This window comes from Crotalus tigris, unplaced genomic scaffold, assembly GCF_016545835.1.
Source record: "Crotalus tigris isolate CLP2741 ecotype Arizona unplaced genomic scaffold, ASM1654583v1 scf7180000019068.10715455, whole genome shotgun sequence".
NCBI classification, from domain to species: domain Eukaryota; kingdom Metazoa; phylum Chordata; class Lepidosauria; order Squamata; family Viperidae; genus Crotalus; species Crotalus tigris.
Window position 1 is genome coordinate 2319823 of NW_024097358.1, and position 20613 is coordinate 2340435.

Consider the following 20613-nt stretch of genomic DNA (forward strand, 5'->3'; position numbering starts at 1 on the left):
TCATCCTTGTGGGCAGGAGAACATCATATCCCCAATTCAATCTGTTTTCAGCCCAAGTGATTTGTTCTGTAGCAATAAACTGACATAATGAATTTAAACCATAATGGGAATAGGAATAGGACAGAAGTGTCCTGCTCTCCTGTGTCACAGAAGCATTTCAAGGGGACTGGAATCCCCAAAAGAAAGAGTATGTATTGGTAATGCTGCAAGTATCTGACTTTATATTCATTTTGTAAAAGCTATTGATCAACCTTTCCCTAAGCGTTCACGTGGGTTCGTCGTATTGACTTGTTTACGGTATTCAGATGCTAAGATTTGGAAAACTCAATGAAATGAGGCAAACCACAAAGCACAACGTATCATGTGGAGATATAAATTAGGAAAAGTATGGGCACTTAGCTAGGAAAACACTATGGGAATGAAAACACCTTGTTTTTGATGCATATACTTTTCAGTGGGATCTACTGAAATTTACTGCAATGGATTGCACAAAATCCTCAGTTCAATAATCAGAGCAGGACTACAAATTCCTTCGGACTTGGATCAGGAGACCCACAGTGTAAATCACTCTTGGAATCCTAGAAGTCCTCAGAAGTGTGAACTTGCAACTACCAGAATTCTTCAGCCAATGTGGTCATTGCTGAAGTTGACTCTGGAAGCTGGTTGGGAAGGGTAGTGTCAACATACAGAGTTAAAACAAAACAAGCCTCCATTTTATACATCATATTGAGCTGTAGTGTTATTTGTTTTGGCTTAGTACAATGTGGATTGTGATCTCAGCTTTGTGGTTGATATATTATAGTTTCCATCTTGGGATAGATTTACACATCACTCTAAGCCTAAAAAGGATATAATCCTATTGACGTTCAATATAATACTCCCTTTTTAATTAATCCCAATTGAAATAAAACAAAACCCACTTTAATATACGAACTGGGACAGACCTGTCCTTTGATTTACTTGCTTCACTTTCAATGCAATGAAACTTTCCAACCAAAGCACGTGCACAAGCATGTTTGTGTTAGAGAAACATTGAGAAACATACTACACACTAAAGCAAACTGATCACAAAAATGTCAAAGGTGATTTACTGCATTCATATTATATCTGTGCTAAAAAGAACCACACTGGCTGTCCATCTGCTAATAAGCCAAGTTCAAAGTGTTGCAATTAAGATCCAAACTCAAAGCAATTCAGCACCCTACTGTATTGGCCACCCCAGGCACCAAAGAACTTTGGGATAAGTCCTACCTCTTCAAAGATTGCCACATGGTGCTGAAAAGGAAATGAGTGCCTCTCTTATGGCTATGATCCAACAGTTTCCAACAATAATGTATTTCAGGCATCCTTTTAAAACCCGTCACATTCTATAGGTCTTCCACAGACATTGCCCTACAGCTATCTTTATCTAAATATTTCCAGTAACAAAGAAAACATGAAACTGTTGGGTAAAACTGTGCAAATATAGTATACTTTTGTCTATTTGGATGTTTTTCTTAGTTCCGCCTTTATTTTGTAATGGATTCTTGCTTCCTTTTGACTCCTCTCTGTTTCCTTGATCTTTCTGAGATTCTTTCTTCTGCCCTTTAATCAGAACTAGCTTCAGAAATAACGAGCATTTCTTTTAATATAAATAAACCACTTGTCAATAGAATAAGCCTGAAGTATTGTGCAAAGTAATTTTTTTTTCTGGAAAAAGAGAAATATTGTATGTTCACAAGTGCAGTGGCACTCGCTTAGCTTTGCTCAGAGGTCAGATATGGTGTTGAAGAGTTCTCAATTTCTATCATGTAAGCCTCTTACCCAATGGCTAGCAAATTCTTAGAGCCAAAATAGACTGCTGCAACTATATTTCACCATTATTATGGTGTTCTTTTTTTTTCTGAATTGATTCAGAAGTTTGAATAGAATCAGATAGGTTTGCTGAATTGACTTGGAAGTGCAAATTGAATCAGACTGCCAATCCAAATAAAATCAATGATTTAAACTGGAGTTTTACTGATTCTCTCCATGCTACTAGAATGGATTTGACCTCTTCCAGCAAAGCTCATTTAATTGTCCTGCTGGTTAAAAGGCGGTTTCTGAAAATCAGGTTCCTAAATCATGCAGGGAATTGACCTTCTTGAGAGAAGAGTGATCAAGGGGAGCTTTAAACCTCATGCGCATGAGTAGATTTGTGGCATCACATCTCTCTGTAGCTAAATTGCTATGTTGATGAATGTAGAAAAACATTGTCCTTGTGAATAGGGGAAAAAAACATTTAGAAAGTTAAATAAGTACTCACAACTCTCACATTGAAATTAGCAAGTAGCTGGCCTTGAAAAAAAATTATACAATGGATTCCATAATTCCTCACTTCCTTACAAAACCACAGAAACTAAATTGAATATTTTCATCATCTCATTGCTTGTGAAACCTTTGCTTTCAGTTCTTGATATCTGCATAATGTTGCTATAAACACATGCAAATTTGTTGTCCAGTCAAGGATGCATTTGCATAAGTGGATGTAAGGATGTTATTTGAAACAGCACAGTCTAGAGGGTAAGAGATGGAGAGAAAGAAGCTAATTCTATGTTTTCTTTCATTTATTTATTTATTTTTTTAAAAAAATGGGCATTCATCAGCATAGTCAATAGGGTGACAGATAAAGCCGTACACAACAAGGAAGATAGACACAACCATTTTATGTGAAGGCATTAGGGTGGTAGTAGTGGCTGGGAGGTTCAACATACACAATTTGCAAAGAGTAAAATATGCATACAGTATGGAAAAACAATAGTCTGTGAAGGATATGTCTATATATGCAAACAGTTGTTTATGTTAAAGAGCACTTATTAATTCTCAGAACAAATGATAAGATCATGCAAAAGAAAACCTATCTTGTTGCATAAGGCCACCAAATAGAGGGACGATGCTGGAAACTAAGGAAGGAATACATCCAGTTAGAAGTCCTTGCACTTTATCCATATAGTGGTAATCAGAAAATAAGGATGAAACAGCACAAGTCTAAAGGGTCAACATATTTCAGAATGCAATCACGGATGAACAGCAGCAACAGGTTGATATCTTCACTTACCAAAAAGTTGCCCAATTCTATGCAATACTTTTGGAGCTACTATTGTTTATTAGATCTTTGGCAAAGGTGGCCTTCATGCCATCACATACAATATGATTCCCACTTTTTTCAGAGTACTTTTATTGTAAACTCCACTGTATCCCATATGTAAAGTTTTTAAGATAACATATCTAAGTAAAACACTGGAAAGATAATTTGTTGGTCACTGAAGAATAAATAAATACTATTACTACCACCACTACTGGAAAGATAAGGGAGGCAATCAAACAACGTTTCTTAAAAGGGGGGGGGAGAAACAACTTAATTTATTTGTAAAAGGAATAGAGTAGAGTAGAGTAGAGTAGAGTAGAGTAGAGTAGAGTAGAGTAGAGTAGAGTAGAGTAGAGTAGAGTAGAATAGAATAGAATAGAATAGAATAGAATAGAATAGAATAGAATAGAATAGAATGGTGGAATGGAGGAATGGAAAGAATAGAATAGAATAGAATAGAATAGAATAGAATAGAATAGAATAGAATAGAATAGAATAGTGGAATGGAGGAATAGAATAGAATAGAATAGAATAGAATAGAATAGAATAGAATAGAATAGAATAGAATAGAATAGAATAGAATAGAATAGAAGGTCTCTATTAGTCAACACTAGCTTGGTCTATCTCTAAGATTATTTCTAACCATGCTTTTGTGATATGGAGGAGATGGAGATTCCTAGACTTGGATTGTCCTTCCACCTATACCTCTCAAAGCCCTTTCACCAGTTCCCTCCACCTGCTGGAATATAAACCAGGAAGAGAAGTCCAATGATGTCTGTCTTCTGATTGGCAGTCTGTCCACCCAATCTTCAGAAGATCTAAGACCATGTCTACACTCCCAACACTTCCATAAATCAAAACCTGAGTATTACTCTGACATCTGAGTATCTTCATCTTGGTCAATCTCTCAAGTCTGAGAAGAAGGTGCCACCATGTCTTGCCCTGATCTCAACTGTCACATGAATCGCGGTAACAAGATTCCCACAACCCTCACTTTCCTGTGTACAAAATGAGCAACACGATTAATTGCTTTCACACTCGCATGTTGCATGTATGTGACCGGCCATATGCAAACAGAAACCAAAATAATCCAACCACTTCTATGTGGACTGCATCAAACCACCTTTCCCACTGAAGGCTCTAAAACCAGAAGACCGGAAGTCTATGGAGATTATCAGTCATCCAGGTTATGGTTGTCCCAAAAGTCCCAAAGAAAAACAAGAAAGTCCAATTGTCTCTTGAAAAAGCACCTTTGGGACAGAAGACAGGGTGAGAACAGGCATTCCTGCAAATGAGAAAATGGATTGCCCACAGACTCAACAAAGAGACTGCATTTCAGACAAAGACTAGTTTTAATACAATTGGAGATACATGACAGCTGAGCCAGAAATAAATTGGCTCAACTCTCAAACAAAGACAGAATCATGGGATTACTGCATTTTGGCTCCACAATTTGTACATCTGAGATAGTAGCTTTGTTCCACACATTAGGACAAGGAAACGATTTGAATGCAAACTGATTTAATTCCTCAATCATGCCCACAAAAGAAGTACATACGCTAAGAGTTTAACCATCATAACCCCCAACAAAGCTTGATATTGTTATCCCTCACTGTTGACTAAGCCGTCTAATACATGAGTTATCGCATTAATTGGGAAGCTTTCTTTTGATCCATTTCAAAGGGAATATATATGTATATGTATAAACATGGCGTGGAAAACAGAAACAAGAACAAATATATCAGGCAAGAGGATGCTTTTATGTAACACATCACACCTGTGAAATTTGTTGTATTCTACCTTCAAGTCCTTCTTAATGTTAGAAAGTCTGTTTCCCTAACATTCCTTTAGACTTTGCCCTCCTGCTATTTAAATCCATTATTTAAATGAATTGAATCACTTTCACTGATATTTTTTTTTTTGCACATTTGTTTGTATGCTTCCTCAAAAAATTCTTGGGGGCTTACATCCATGAACAATAAAACCGTAAAACAAAGTAACACTGGTTTTAAAATACCATCTCAATTTGACCTGCCCATTCCCCTAAATTACCAGTGCCTATTAACAAGAAGTATGCACATGAGTGAGGTTGCAAAGTCACAGCAAGTTGGGGGGTTAAAATCTTAAAATGTAATAAAGAGATTGTCCTAACATTTTTGACAACATTTGAGTGTAGGTCAGTGACACTCTCATAAAATGCCACTATAGTTCATTCACCATTACGTCTTAATATTTTTTTTTTAGTTTGTGTAAGGTTTTTTTTTTGTATTTGTAAATGTTATCAAATGGGAGAGGGGCAGAATGCATGCTAAGGCCTTTCTGTGCCAGCCCCCCTCCCCTGAATTTCTAAAATGCTCCCTAACACCTCTTTCTTATCTTTGTCTTTTGTAGGTTTTTTTTTTTTTAAATAACTGGGAACACTTCTGCAATAGAATTAGATTTTAAGCACATATCATTTTTTCTAAAAATAATTCCAAGCCTCACATGTCAACCTTGGATCTAATAGATAAAAATGGAAAGCATGATAATACAAAATAAAAGAAGAATATGAGTTAAGCGAGAAGGAAATCGTTGGGAAACAGCTAATCAAAGCAAATACACCTTAAGAAATTTCTTAAAACCCAAAGCTAGTTCTTAGTAAGTAGAAAATTGCTCAAATAGAAAGTAGCTATTTTTTTTAAAAAAAAAGGAATATTAGTGAGATGAAATAGTGGAAACACTTTGGTTAAAAAGAGTTGAGGCCCAAGTAGAGGAAGGAAGTACACATTTAAAGGAGAGGAGAGGAAATAAGAGTAGAGCTAAACAGTGAATGCACTAAAATTTAATAACACAAATTTAAATTAGGAATGGGGGAACATGGGATAACCAATGAAGAGAAAGTAACAAAGGAGTAAATGATCCTGTTTCTGAACAGAAAAAATATTGGAGCAGCCAAGAAGAAGGAAAGAAAAGGAATAAAAAGCAGAAAATGAGACATAGGTACATTACGGTAATGCAAATTAAAGAACAAACTGAAGGATAAGGCAAATGAACAGAAAGAAAAGAATATATTTTAAAGAGATGAGCAAATTCACAGTGGCCCAATGCAGCAACAGGGGATGTATGAGAAGAAAAAATAATGAGGAATAAGAATAACACTGGTGGCCTGAATCTTAGAAGAAAGGAACATCATGATATCATCAACAAAGAGAGATGGGGCCATAATTAAGAAGATTTGATCCAATTAAGTTCAATGAAGTGAGGCCATAGCCAAGAAGACATAGAAAAATCCATGAGATTTTGGTTCTTTTTCACTCTCTTATTTCATTAGATAGAAAAATAGATAAATAAAAGTCAAAATAAAACATAAGAGAAGGTGGGACCAAATGCAGGTGGACATTTCCCCTTGTTTTGAGGAACCTGGGCAATGTTAATCTTTAAAAAAGGGAAAAAATAGTCTGATATTGAGTTGTTGACTTAATTCACTCAATTTAGGGGTCTTTTATACATTATGTATTGTTAATCAATGTCATAATAATGTCATAACAACATATGATTATATTGTATCACTTGCAAAGGGAAGGAAGGAAGGAAGGAAGATCATAGAAATCATAGAACCACAGGGCTGGAAAACCTTACATGTTTTCTAGTCCAATGCCCTGCCCAATAAAGGGTCAACTTTTGATAGAAAAGAGAAATACTTTCAAGTTGTTGATATATTCAATTTGTGAAAAATATCCCCACCTGCTCTTTTGAAGATTGTGGTAGTTTTGCACTTGTATTAATACTTCCCATCATTTCTGATCATTGGCCATGCTGGTTAGGGCTGATAGGGGCTGTAGTCTCAAACTCTTTGAGTACATTTGCTAAGTGAAGGTTATTTCTTTTCATGCGATATAATGAAACAGGCAAGACATAAATAGAGCAAGTTTCTGAAAGGGAAATGATTCCAGCAAAACAAAATTAATTCCCAGTTATTTGATAGCACTGTCAGGAGGGGTGGGCAGCAAAATTTAAGTTCTTCTTTTAGTTAAAAGGCAGGACAGAAAATAACTTTTTGCCTGATGGTGTATTCAGCTACAGGAAATTGTGTTGCTATGCTAAGCAGGTACTTTTCTCTTCCAAGCTATGTATTTATTCTATAGGCAATAAATACTAGGGCGGGCAAAAAAAAAAAAAAATCCATAAATTGATCCTAGGAATTCTGTAGACTTTTGTAATGCTCCTTTGATCTTCCTGATTGAGGATTCAGCTGCTCTCTTTGGTTTAAGATCACTGTGTTAGCCATTATTTTCACCTTAATGGCAGGATTCCCCCCCCCCCCAAAAAAATATCTTCATTAAACATACAGTCATGGAACTGAGAAGGGGGGGGGAATAGAGTTCAAAGAAAAAAAAATTGAGATATCATGTTTACTTAGGGAGGACCAGTATATCTGAAGGTCTCAAGTGTCATGAACTCTGTTCATGAGTTTCTGATAGTTGTTTACCACAATTGAATCATCTTTTTCTTATATGCAACTATGTTGAACAGATAGATATTTAGCAGGCAAATGTGGAGATCCATTTCTGGTGACAGTCTGTCTCCAACTGTCTCTTCTCTAACCCAAATATCTATGACAACCTCATATCTTGGGACAATACAGATAAGACTCCAACACTATTGCAATCAATAGCGCAGTAGTGTTTTAACACAAGTCTCTTATGTGTCCTCCAAGATTTATTGAGATCCTTTTTCATGTCTCCTCACTGCCACTAGATTGGTTATTTATCATTCATTGCCTATACTGTAATCCATCTTGCTAAACTCATCTAAGTAGGAGAAAGCAAAGACACAGGAAGCAAATTCTAACAAGGACCCATCTGATAAATTTATTGATTGGAACTTGTTTTTCATTTAGTGTCCATTCTTCTCAAAGTAAAAATGGTAGGTAAAGTTGAACCTGGTTTTATATGGAAACCTCTAGGTAGGGATTTTTTGGAGGGCGGGGGGTTGGCAAGAGTATGGAAGTTCTTTGCTACAGCACCAGATCCTGAAGTTGAAACTCAAGTACTTTGGCCACCTAATGAGAAGGAAGGACTCATTGGAGAAGAGCCTGATGCTGGAAAAGATTGAGGGCAAAAGAAGAAGGGGACAACAGAGAATGAGATAGCTGGATGGAGTCACTGAAGCAGTAGGTGTGAACTTAAATGGACTCCAGAAAATGGTAGAGGACAGGAAGACCTGGAGGAACGTTGTCCATGGGGTTGCGATGGGTCGGACACGACTTCGCAACTAACAACAACAACAATTTTTTTTTAATTTTTCAGTGTAGATTTTCTGGCAATTCCTGACTCTACTCAGATCTTATCCTGTTTAGCTTTTTAAAATCCATCAAATTCAGCAAGGTGTTGCAACATGATGCAGTTTTTAATGCCAGGAATGTAAAATCATGTACTTATGGAAATGTATGATCATGCTCATATATTTTGAGATAAGCAAAATTTAAATTTGCATTTAAGGAACCAATTGTGTAGGTTTTTTTTAATAAAACAGCTAAGATAAATTTGAGAAAAGAACAAATATATGTGAGAAGACAAAGAAAATGACGGGTGGAAATAAAACGAATATAGTAAACCTGTGCAAATATTTGATCCCAAAAATCCATTTTAAAGCCATTCAATCATTCTAAGATTTGAATCAAATTTCTGAATCCAACAGACAAGTCAAACCATTGAATCAAATCTTATACCTCTAAGTGTTTTGGGTGAATGCTTTTTTTCTGAATGAGTTCAGAAATTCAGTTTCAATCAGCCCAATTTAACTGTTCGGTCTGAATGACCCGATTGAATTAGACTGATTTTTCTGAAACAAATAAATGCTTCAAATTAGATTTTGCCTGACTCAGAGGTCTAATAAAGACCTGCAGCCAGCCCCCATTTGTTATGCTGATCTACATCTGTTTCTGCAGAAAACTGGAGATTAAGGCTTGGCTTTGACACACAGAGAAAAGAGAGATGCTATTGCTAATTCGGCAAAATCAAAGTCCAACATTGCTTAAAGATATGTTGCCAATACTTGTCCTCATTCATACCGAGGTTAGCAGGTGAAGATGACAAGATTCACGGCTCCAAGCAACCTCTTTGCCATGCCTTCAGATGGAGGAAAAATTGTTCCATCTAATGACAGCAGACTCACCTGGCCTCGCCACAATGGCTTCACTTAGCACTATGATTGTTAAGCCGTGGGTAGATAGGAAATGCTCTTGAATACAGCTTCAGGGGTTGGCTCTTGAAAAGCCATTGAGATGCCCTGCTTTGCAGGTTTTCATTATGCGTCTGGAAAATTGCAGATGTCACTAGTGTTTTTAAAAGATCAGACGTGAATTGTCTTGTCAGCGACAAAGAGAATAATTTCAGCTTTGTCCCCTCATTTTAATAGTTGTCTTGGTTCTGTTGGCTGGCGTCTGAGAAGGCAGATGCTGAACCTGTCAGGTATTCTCAAAGCCAGTGTTGCCCTATCACTTTTTAATCCAGAATCACTTTTGTGAAAAAATGGCAGAGATTCTGAATCAGAAAAGGGAATAGAAGTATAGATAATGGCTGTTTATAGGAGTGCGGCCCGGGCACTCCCCTTATGCTGCGTTCATGGTTTTGATAGGGATGAGAGGAGAGAAGGTGTAGAGAGGAAGTAGGGTATTGAGAGGAGAGGGGGAGGGGAAAAGAGTAGGAGGGGACGAGAGAAAGAGGAGGGAAGTAGGGAATGTTTTAAGAAAGGGTGGACGCAGCCTGGAGGGAATGGGCAGGTCGCACCAATGGTTATGAATTTATCTTATTTTAAAATTGTATTGTATTTTTTATAATGTTTAAATGGAAAAAATAAAAATTTTCAATAAGGAAAAGGGAATAGAAGTAGCTTTATTTTTCTTTATCTCATCCATGCTCTGTGAAGACTTTCTGTTAGGCAAAACAACGGAAGGAAGGAAGGAAGGAAGGAAAGAAGGAAGGAAGGGAGGGAGGGAGGGAGGGAGGGAGGGAGGGAGGGAGAGAGGGAGGGAGGAAGGAAGGAAGGAAGGAAGGAAGGAAGGGAGGGAGGGAGGGAGGGAGGAAGGAAGGAAGGAAGGAAGGAAGGAAGGAAGGAAGGAAGGAAGGAAGGAAGGAAGGAAGAGTGTGAGAAAAAGCTGAAACCATTGACTATATTTAGCATGGAGAAGAGAATATTATGGGAGACATGAGAATTGTTCTCAAGCATCTGAAGGGCTGTCATGAAGAGCAAGCAAAATTGTTCCAAAAGATGGCACAAGAAACAACACAATAGGAGGAAGAAAATCTGGGCTGGGCTTCAGGAAAAAAAAAAAAAAAGGTCTGAATTGTACAAGTCATTTAACAATGCAAAAGAGAGACTTGGAGACTGGGAGTTGAAGTCCACAAGTCATAAAAGGGCCAGGTTTGAAGACCCCTGCTCTAACTAATTACAAGAAAAAAAAAAACATTTCTTGAAGCTATGCTGCACTGGCTTCTTGACCTTGCCTACCAATCAGTTTCCTGAAGGACGAATGCTTTCTCTACTAGGAACATATGCAAGCAGCCATAACAATGACTTACAGTGAGATGAATCTATTATCAGGGACACAATCTCCACAGTTCCTACACTTGGACTGTTATTACTTTTCACAGAATCTTCAAGAACATCAAATGAAAAATTAGATACCTTTGTTTTTCTATATTCGTCTGTTAAATTAGGGCTAAACAGATGGGCTCTCTGTTCCACTGAAATCAGGGTCCAGGTAGGCAACTATAAATCTATTGCCCTGGTTACTTTGCATCTTGATTAAGCCAACGGTGGCACAGTTGAAGGGTTTCCCATCAGAATAACTGAAATCAATGACTTGATAAATGCCAGATGCCTAGGGAGGGTTTTCAACATTCCTGGCCATCAGAGGATGACTTGAATCGAGGATAGCAAAATAAAACTGAGGCATTTCATCACCACTATTGTCCACTTCACTAACGTGCCCCCTTTCCAGGAGATAGGTACATCAGCTGTCAAAATGCAAACATGACATTTTGAAGGACTGCCTGGGAAACCATGAAATCTGGTTTTTTTCCCCTTCCTTTTCTTTTGTTAAAAAAGCACAATGCAATCTGCCTTTTGAAGTGTGTCAGCATAACTCAAGACACCTCCACGGGGAAGACCAAAATAGCATTTGGCTCCAAGGAGGCCTATTTGTGGGGGAAAAAAGAGAGAGAGAGTGTTGCTTAAGCAATACATGTTGACTAACTTTCTATAACTTTTTTTTAATAAAGAAGAGAAGAGTAGAAGCAACTGCAGCAACTATTCCTTTGGTTAAATTTGGTCCTCACCTCCTTAGACAGAGCCAACAAAAGGAACCAGATTGTGATTTTGACTCTCTCAGTCCTTCCTTAGCTGAAGTTATTTGAGAAGAATGACCATTTCTGAAGAAGTTAAATCAGTGAAATTTTAATGATTTCCTGTCATTTGGAAAAAAAAAAACATTCTTAACTGCAAAAATGGCTAGAAGAACTGGTAGAAATGACTGTGAATGAAAGGGTGTTCTTTTTTAAAAAAAAATTCTAAGCAGTGAAAACAAGCAAAAGAAGACTCATATAATATCATTTAGACATTTTTCCCTTGACTCCTTAAAGTTCAAGTCATTGACTAATGATTGTAGAGTGGAAAGGGCTCTTTCAGTTTAACTGTCAATCATTGCAGGAATTCACATTAAAGACTGCTGGGCAAAAGGCTGGTCTCTCTTGAACTCATCCAGTGAAACATTTCTCTTTATAATTGGTTCCTCTGACAACAGTTCTGACTGCTGGAAGCTTTTCTTCACGTTCATCCAGAATTTCCCTTCGTGTAATTTAAGACTGTTATTTGGGGGCTTGTGCTGATGGTTACTCTGAGCTAATAGACAACTGGATGCAAGTTATTCAACTGTCATTCTTGCTTGCCACCCATGCTTCAAGATCACCCTGTGTGCATGTCTTCAAGTCATTGGTGACTCATAACAATAGCAATAGCAATAACAATAACAACAACAATAATAATAATGTTGGAAGGGATCTTGGAGGTCATCTAGTCCAACCCCCTGCTCAGGCAGGAAATCCTATACCATTTCAGACAATCTCTTCTTGAAAACTTCCAGTGTTGGAGCATTCACAGCTTCTGGAAGCAGGTTGTTCCACTGATTAATTGTTCTAACGGTCAGGAAGTTTCTCCTTAGTTCCAGGTTGCTTCTCTCCTTCATTAGTTTCCATCTGTTGCGTCTTCCATCTGTTGCGTCTTCAGGGGCTTCGGAGAATAGCTTGACTCCCTCTTCTTTGTGGCAACCTCTGAGATATTGGAAGACTGCTATCATGTCATCCCTCATCCTTCTCTTCATTAGACCTGACCAGCATGGCTGGCTCAGGAATTCTGGGAGTTGAAATCCTCGAGTCATAAAAGAGCCAAAGTTGCCTACCCCTGGACTAGACATTCCCAATTCCAGCAACCATTCCATATATGTTTTAGCCTCCAGTTCCCTAATCATCTTTGTTGCTCTTCTTTGTACTCTTTCTAGAGTCTCAACATCTTTTTTACATCTTGTTGACTGCTTGGACAACTTCCTACAGTTTTCCTGGCAAGGTTTTACAAAAGTGGTTTGCCATTGGCTCCTTCCAAGGGTTGAGAGAAAGGGACTGGCCTCAGATCAGAACTCACAATTGTAATCTTTGCAAAAAATACTTCTAAAACTAAACAATACTCCAGTCAAAGAACTACCAACTCAGACAACCAATCAAACAGTAAACAACAGAGCTATCAAGAACATTCCTACCAACACTAACAAAGCAAGCCACTTTTATATCACTAGAGAGCAAACCTCACTCCTACTAGCACTGATGATGTTATCTACTTGGTATTGAAATGTCTGCAAACCAGCCAAGCTCAGAGAACACCAAGGACCTCACTCACGGCCTTCTAGTTTCAAGCCCAATGCCTTAACCGCTATACCCAACTAGCTCTTTCCAAGAAGAATTGCCTAAAAAACATATAAATACTTTCCATTGCGTTAAAAGTATTACATTTCTTTGCTTATATGCCTATCTTCACTTCACTAAATATAAAAGGAAAGCATGTGAAAGAATATAAAAAGATTTGGGCAATGACCTAGCTGCTAATCAAACAATGATAAGTATATTCAAGAATATTCAATATTAGCACCGTTGACATCGCTTGGTGGTGATTTACTTCTGTATTTATTTGTACAGCACCTTGATTATTTTTATAAATAATTCAAGGCAGTGAACGTATCTAACATATCTTTGTCCTCCTATTATCCCCACAACCATCATCTTATGAGGTGGGTTGAGAGAGAGTGACTGGCCCAAGGTCACCCAGCTGGCTTTGATGGCCAAGGCATGACTAGAACTCAGGATCCCCTGCTTTCTAGTCTGGTGCCTTAACCCCTAGATTAATGGTTGGATTAGGACTGGAGAGTCAAATTAATATTCAGTCTCTGTCTCAGAAGCTGACTGGGTGACCTTACTTTGAGTAGCTCTCTCTTGAACCGACGTATGGCAATACGGAAAAGAAAATAGAATAGCGAATGTTATATATGTTGCCCTTGAGCTCCTGAAGATAATGTAGTATATAAAATCTAACATCCACAATGTTCAAATACAGCTCTTTTGCCATGTTACTTCAATGAATACATATTTATGCATAATGCATAAATCTCTCCATAAAATACCCCTGGGGATATAATGATCCCGTAATATGCTTTCATTTATGCATTTTCTTTAGTATACACAGTACAGGAACACAAGGAGATTTAACACATTTTCGTATGTAACTTTGCATTTAAAATTAGCAGACAGTATATTTGGGGTTGTTTACAAATGCCCTGATTCAAATGGCACTTTCCAAAAGGCTTATGCTTGTGCTAAGACAGACATTGATAAGTGCAGAAGACTCACAGAACAGTTTGAATAGATGGCTAACATTTCACAGTATACATATACGCACATATGCACACAGACATAAAACATGCTGAGGGGCTTCCAATTGCTGCTTATAGTCAAGGGCGATTTGCTGGTTGTATGATGCACAGGCAGTCCACAACTTAGGGCCACAATGGAGCACAAAATTCATGTTGTTACGTGAGAAGTTTGTAAGTGAGTTTGCCCCATGTTATGACTTTTCTCGCCACATTTGTTAAGTGAATCACTGCAGTTCTTAAATTAGTAACACAGTTGTTAAGTGAATATGGTTTCCCCCTTGACTTTGCTTGTCATTAGGTCATAAAAGGGGATTACATAACTCCTGGGACACTGCAACTGTCATAAATATCAGTCAGTTGCCAAGCATCCGAATGCAAATCACGTGACCCTGAGGATGCTGCAATGGTTATCAGTGTGAAAAACGGTCATAAGTTACTTTTTTCAGTGCTGTTGTAACTTTGAATGGTCGCTAAATGAATGGTTGTAAGTCGAGGACTACCCGTAATGCATAAAGTCAGTGAATGCAGACAGTCCTCGGCTTACAGCCATTCATTTAGCAACCGTTCAAAGTCACAACAGCACTGGAAAAATTGAATTCTAACCGGTCTGCACACTTACGACTATCACAGCATCACTATGATCACATAATCACAATTTGGGCATTTGGCAACCAACATGTATCATGTAGAATCCAGCAAATAATTTCTATCCATTCTATGTTATCCTACTGCATGCCACCGTCACTACAAATAATATTAAGAACTACTACCAAAAGAAGAATCCTGGAGAAGCAGACAGGCTACTAAGATATTCTTTGTTTTAATGACAAAAATATACTTCTCACTGCTTCAATGGAGTGAGGAAAAAACCCTAGATAAGAACGAAAAACAGTGTTATGCATGCTAACCATTTTATTTCATTTTGAGCTAGGGTCTAAAGATAGATTTACACCATTTTTCTAGCAAGTTGTGTCTGCTAAATAGATGATTATGGTTTAAACCAGTGGATCTCTCATTGAAGACTTCGCCTCTAGCCTTCGGATTTTCTGCAAAATTGATGGAGCCTTAACAGGACAGGACTCAGATTTTTTCAGTGTTTTCCTAGCGTTGGGGAGCAGGAACATTTAAGTAGCTAAAACCTTGTTGAGCCCATTCTAAAGCTTCTGCGTGTTTCCTGCTCTGAAATGGTAACAAAGTGCATATTGATTTGGGGTGAAATTGTAATGATTAGTGCAGATTACAGGAACCAGTAAAAGTGACTGGGGAATGCAGATTGTCACTCCTTGCCTTGGCAATTCAAGAGAAATAAGAATGGGGATATTACTGATTGCCTTGCCAGAGTCTCTGCAGATTGGACTAGAAAACCTCTAAGGATCAGACCCTATAATCAAATGAGCAATTTACAAGTATGCCCTGTCTAAAATATACTTCAGGGAAGAGGGAAATAAGATGCATGCAGAAATATCTCTTGTGATCAGCAGGTAATCTCAATATTTATACATCCCTATTTTTTTTCAGGTGGGAAGTGTTAATTTATACGAGTAGCGAATAATTCACTCTTATAGAATATCAGAGTTGGAAGGACCTGGAAGTCTTCTAGCACAAACCCCCTGCTCAAGCAGGAGACGCTAAAACATTCAGGACAAATGGCTGTCTAATCTCTTCTTCAAAAATTTCAATTAAAAACAACTTCTGGAGGCAAGCCCCTTCGACTGACAAATTGTTCTCATTGACTAGAAATTTTGCCTTGATTCTAAGTTGGATCTTTCTTTGATAGGTTTCCATCCATTGCTTCTTGTCTTTCCCTCAGGTGCTTTGGAGAATAGGTCAACCCCCTCTTCTCTCAAATACTAGAAGACTGCTATCATGTCACCCCAAGTCCTTCTCTTCATCAGACTAGATATATCTCGTTCCCTCAATTGTTCATAGCATGCTTTGGCTTCCAGTCCCCTAATCATCTTTGTTGATTGAAAAAAAATATCTTCTGTATTTTCTTTTTATATTTATGTATGACTTTCTTCACACAGACACACACACACACACACACCTGTGCATGTCTGTGTGTGTGTGTGTGTGTGTGTGTCTACAGGAGATGGGTGGTTCAAAAATACAAGAAATATGAAATACAAAATATTAATACATTTATTCTTTCATATTCTCTATGCATATAAATGTATTGAGTGTAGATGTCCTTCTGTGGCCAGAAACCGTGAAACTCCTAGTGCTAGTATTTTTTTTTTATTCCACCTCACCCCCACCCCCCTCCCCCAAAGCCTTGGAGTGGAGCAGTTTATAAATCTTATACATAAAAAATTGAATAACGAGCTGCTCCCCTTAAAATAAAAATGATGGCGTTGTTGGGCCATCAACTTGGAGGACTGGTACTCTATATTTATGGGGGGAAAGGACCCCACAATCATAATCAGATAGGACGCCACTTAGTTTTAAGTGCCTATTAACTGATTCTAAATTGTAGTGGAATGTCTCTGCAAGTACTTTTGACATTCACATTTATATAGTTGCTCTGATCAAAGCTGATGGAAGCATATAGCAAATGAGCCAATGTTAATGCAGCCTATAAAGCATCACAGAGTGAGTTGCAAGCAATTCTTGATTGTCTCTTTTTCTCCTCCTCCTTCTTCTTTTCACCTTTTCCGTATAGTTATTTTACTATCCCATTTACCCTGCTATTTTCATTGGAGGAACAGAATGGTTTTAAGGCCATTCAGTGAGTATGTGTGTCTGTATGTAAAACTCAATTTGGATTACTTTTTCCCCTTAAATTGTGTATTTTTTAAAAATTGTGTATACAATTTTTAATTGAGTACAAAACTCAGTTTGGATTATTTTCCCCTTAAATTAACCCTTTGTCATTTATTGACAGATTTTTTAAAAAGACATAATTTTTCTTTGGCTTGGTTAAAAAAAATCTGCATTTTTTCCATATAGAGTTATGTCTATGGATTTCATATCAAAACAATCGTCTGATGATAAAATGAATTAAGGGTAAATAGTAATTTAATATCCTCTACCATCAAAGTCTTAGATTAATGGGGACCCTATGCCACATCCTGATTAAATTGATGTCCACTCTATTTTTGAAAACCAGTGATGGTGCACTCACAAGTCTCAGAGATAAGCCGTTCCACTGGTTAATTGTTCTCACTGTTGGGAAATTTCTAGGCTGGATCACTCCTTAAGAAGCTTCCACCCATTACTTCTTGTCCTGCCTTCTGGTACTTTGTAGAATAAGTCAATCCCCTCTTTCCTGTGGCACCCCCTCAAGTATTGGAAGACAGCTATCATGTCTCCCCCAATCCTTTTCTTTGATAGGCATTTGATGGGAATACTTTCCTATTTATTATTATTTTCCTTCAGAGAGGTGGGCAAATTTGCTAATGAGTTCTGAATCGAAGACAGTTTTGTTTGTTTATTTCCTCTATTTCCTTTCCCTGACTGCTCTTTAGAAGACCAGATCCTGAAGTTGAAACTCAAGTACTTTGGCCACCTAATGAGAAGGAAGGACTCACTGGAGAAGAGCCTGATGCTGGGAAAGATGGAGGGCAATAGAAGAATGGGGACGACAGAGAAGGAGATGGCTGGATGGAGTCACTGAAGCAGTAGGCGTGAGCTTAAATGGACTCCAGAAGATGGTAGAGGACAGGAAGGCCTGGAGGAACGTTGTTCATGGGGTCGCGATGGGTCGGACACGACTTCGCAACTAACAACAATTCTTTGCTCACTACAAACAGAGTGGGACTCCTTCTAGTGGCATGCTTCGTTCCTCCCCACTGTCTATGACCTGTGTTATTCCTACATTATGTTGCAGATTTCATCTTAAATTATAGCTTTCCTTAGTTCCTCATCTAACAATCCAGAAAACAATGCTTTAGAATTTTTATTAATTATCATGAAAAGAGGGTTCTTGATACAGAAGGAGAACAGCAGCTACCAAACTACACATAGGACTTGTCTATGGAGATTCTCAGTAAATCCCACACATAGGATCCCATTAATGCAGCAGAGAAGCAATACTTCAGATAAAAGAATGACTGCCAATTATCTCCACTTAAATCCCACTCCCATTAGAGAATACCTTCCAAAATTGGCAAGGGGAATCCGTGCTTATTTCGCCAAATCTCAATCCTTCCTCCCTCCCCAGATGGCCTAATAATCTTGCAATGACCAACTTAATTGCTATTCAAAGTATGCACTTTGAATTGTGCCTGGAAACACAAGCAAAAATATGTCAGCTGATACACAGCCTGATTAATAATCTGGACAAGGGTGTTTTAGAGAGGTAGCGCCCCATGTAATACCCTGCAGAGGAAAGAGCATTATTGTTTGTTTGACTCAGCTTAGCAAATTGAAATGTGTGCCATTAAGCTAACAAACAACCCAGATGAGCTTTAACTCAATACTAACGAAGAAGGAATCCCACCCAATTAAAGCAGTCACATGAGCAACCACAATGGAGGAATGTGGGGGCTTTATTTCAGCTTTAATATCTCAGCATTATCTTTCATGAGAAGTGCCCTGAATCAAAAGCTGGAACACGGAAGAGGGGAGCAGAGGGGGAGGTAGGAAAAAGTAGGAAGGAAGGAATAACCACATAAATAGGGAGATTTTCAACTTGCCTTGTACTTATAGAGAGTTATTGACTAGATAAATCAAAAGCAGGAAAATGCAGCCATCCCTGGGTTTGAGACACCTTCATGTACTGCAGATTCTGCTTAACAGCCCCACTGATAAAAAGCCACTAAAAAGAAGAAGAATTAACTCTGCAGAGGGAAGTTTACGTCTGTGATTTATGAGAGAAATAGTGGAGGCTACAACTTGACAGAGAAGTGTAGCCAAAAGAGAATGAATTCCAGCTATTTGCTACACCTATTCCACCTTCTTCCAAAAAGCACAGTGCAATTATGATATTAGCCACACTCATGTTTTTCTAAATGCTTTCAACAATTATCCACCGCAAATGTTAAATCATTCCTTATGAGGATATACGTGGACATATATTGTGCTTGAAAGAGCCTACTACTTGGGTATTCAAAAGATGCATGAGCAGAGAAGAGAAACATCACCATTGCTTCCTTATCATGGACTTTGGTTAGTAATGATGGTTGACTGTTTGCATAAGAATGCCAACATTTGAATGCCCACCAGATTTGGCACTTTATGCAACTAGCAATGTCCTTGCAATTCAATTTACTTTCTAGACCTGGATACTCAAATAGTTAAACCTACAAAGAAGGAACAGGCAGAGGAAAGTGTGTGCCTTGCAATCCAATCAGTGTTGTGGTTAGAAGGGATGGGTTTAGAACCAAATGTCCAAACATGATTTTGAGATAAATGAATCACTCTGAATCAACATCAGGGGTCTTCAAACTTGGCCCTTTTATGACTTGTGGACTTCAACTCCCAGAATTATTCAGCCAGCGTGCCTGGCTGAGGAATTCTGGGAGTTGAAGTCCACAAGTCATAAAAGGGCCAAGTTTGAAGACCCCTGATCAACATTATGCAAATAAGAAAAAGTCCAGAAATGAAGGGAATTTTTTTTTTTTGAGGCTATTCTAGAAACTTCATCTCTGTTGTCATTTTTTTAAACTTAACATTCCAGACACAGGGAGAGATGAAGCATGGGGAGAAAAGGGTGGTTATATAGCCTCAAGAATGTCAATGTCTATGGAGAGTCTGAGTCATCCAGGTCATGGTTATCCCAAAGATGGTTTTTCAACAGGCAACTGGACTGTCTTGTTTTCCTTTGAAGACGTTTTGCTTCTCATCAAAGAAGTTTCTTTAGAGCTGAAGAAGCTTCTTGGATGAGAAGCGAAACATCTTCAGAGAAAAACAAGGCAGTCCAATTGCCTCTTGAAAAAGCACCTTTGGGGCAACAATATCAATGCCAACCTTAATTGGGTCACTGCAGTTTCTCTTTCTCTGTGAATCTCTTAAAAAAATTCTTTTTAAAAAAAAGACTGATGGCTACCTGACAGTTTCCCCATTTGGCATGTATAATTGTGTACTTCTGAAGTGCAGCAGTAGTTACTTGGGATATCAGCTGACCGGGCATCTGCATTTTGTCTAGAAAAAGTGCCCATCAAAAGTTTTCTCCTAGTGATGGACACATAACTCTAGTCTAAAAGAGGAGCCCTCAACACTCAATTCAGCATTGCCTCTGAACTATAACCACATTCCTTATGGAGTTAATGGTGAATCATTTTTCCCTAAGATTTCCCTTTAGTATTTGAGACTGCCACTTTCATTCTGTCAGTGAATCAGTTATGACTTACTACTAAGTACATTTACAAACTGAAGTCCAGCATGACATACATAACAAGCCAACAATTAGCACCAGTGAGCCCCAGTCATAATAGCCCAGATGTTCTGCTTTTTCTGAATCCTATTCTTTTTAATACAGCACATACTTGGGATCTTCCTGATTTTGTTCCATTAGTTTTAATATATACTTGTTTACACCACACAGTTGTCTTCCCAATATGAAGTTATTTGCAATCCCTGAACTAAAATACGTCCAGAAAACCTGTGA

At 38.1% G+C, this 20613-nt stretch overlaps 1 protein-coding gene across 2 annotated transcripts in view; it reads right to left on the reverse strand.

Annotated features, from left to right (window-relative positions):
* Positions 1 to 20613, reverse strand: part of NTRK3 (neurotrophic receptor tyrosine kinase 3) — a 295014-nt gene that overhangs the window by 145331 nt on the left and 129070 nt on the right. The window lies entirely within an intron of this gene.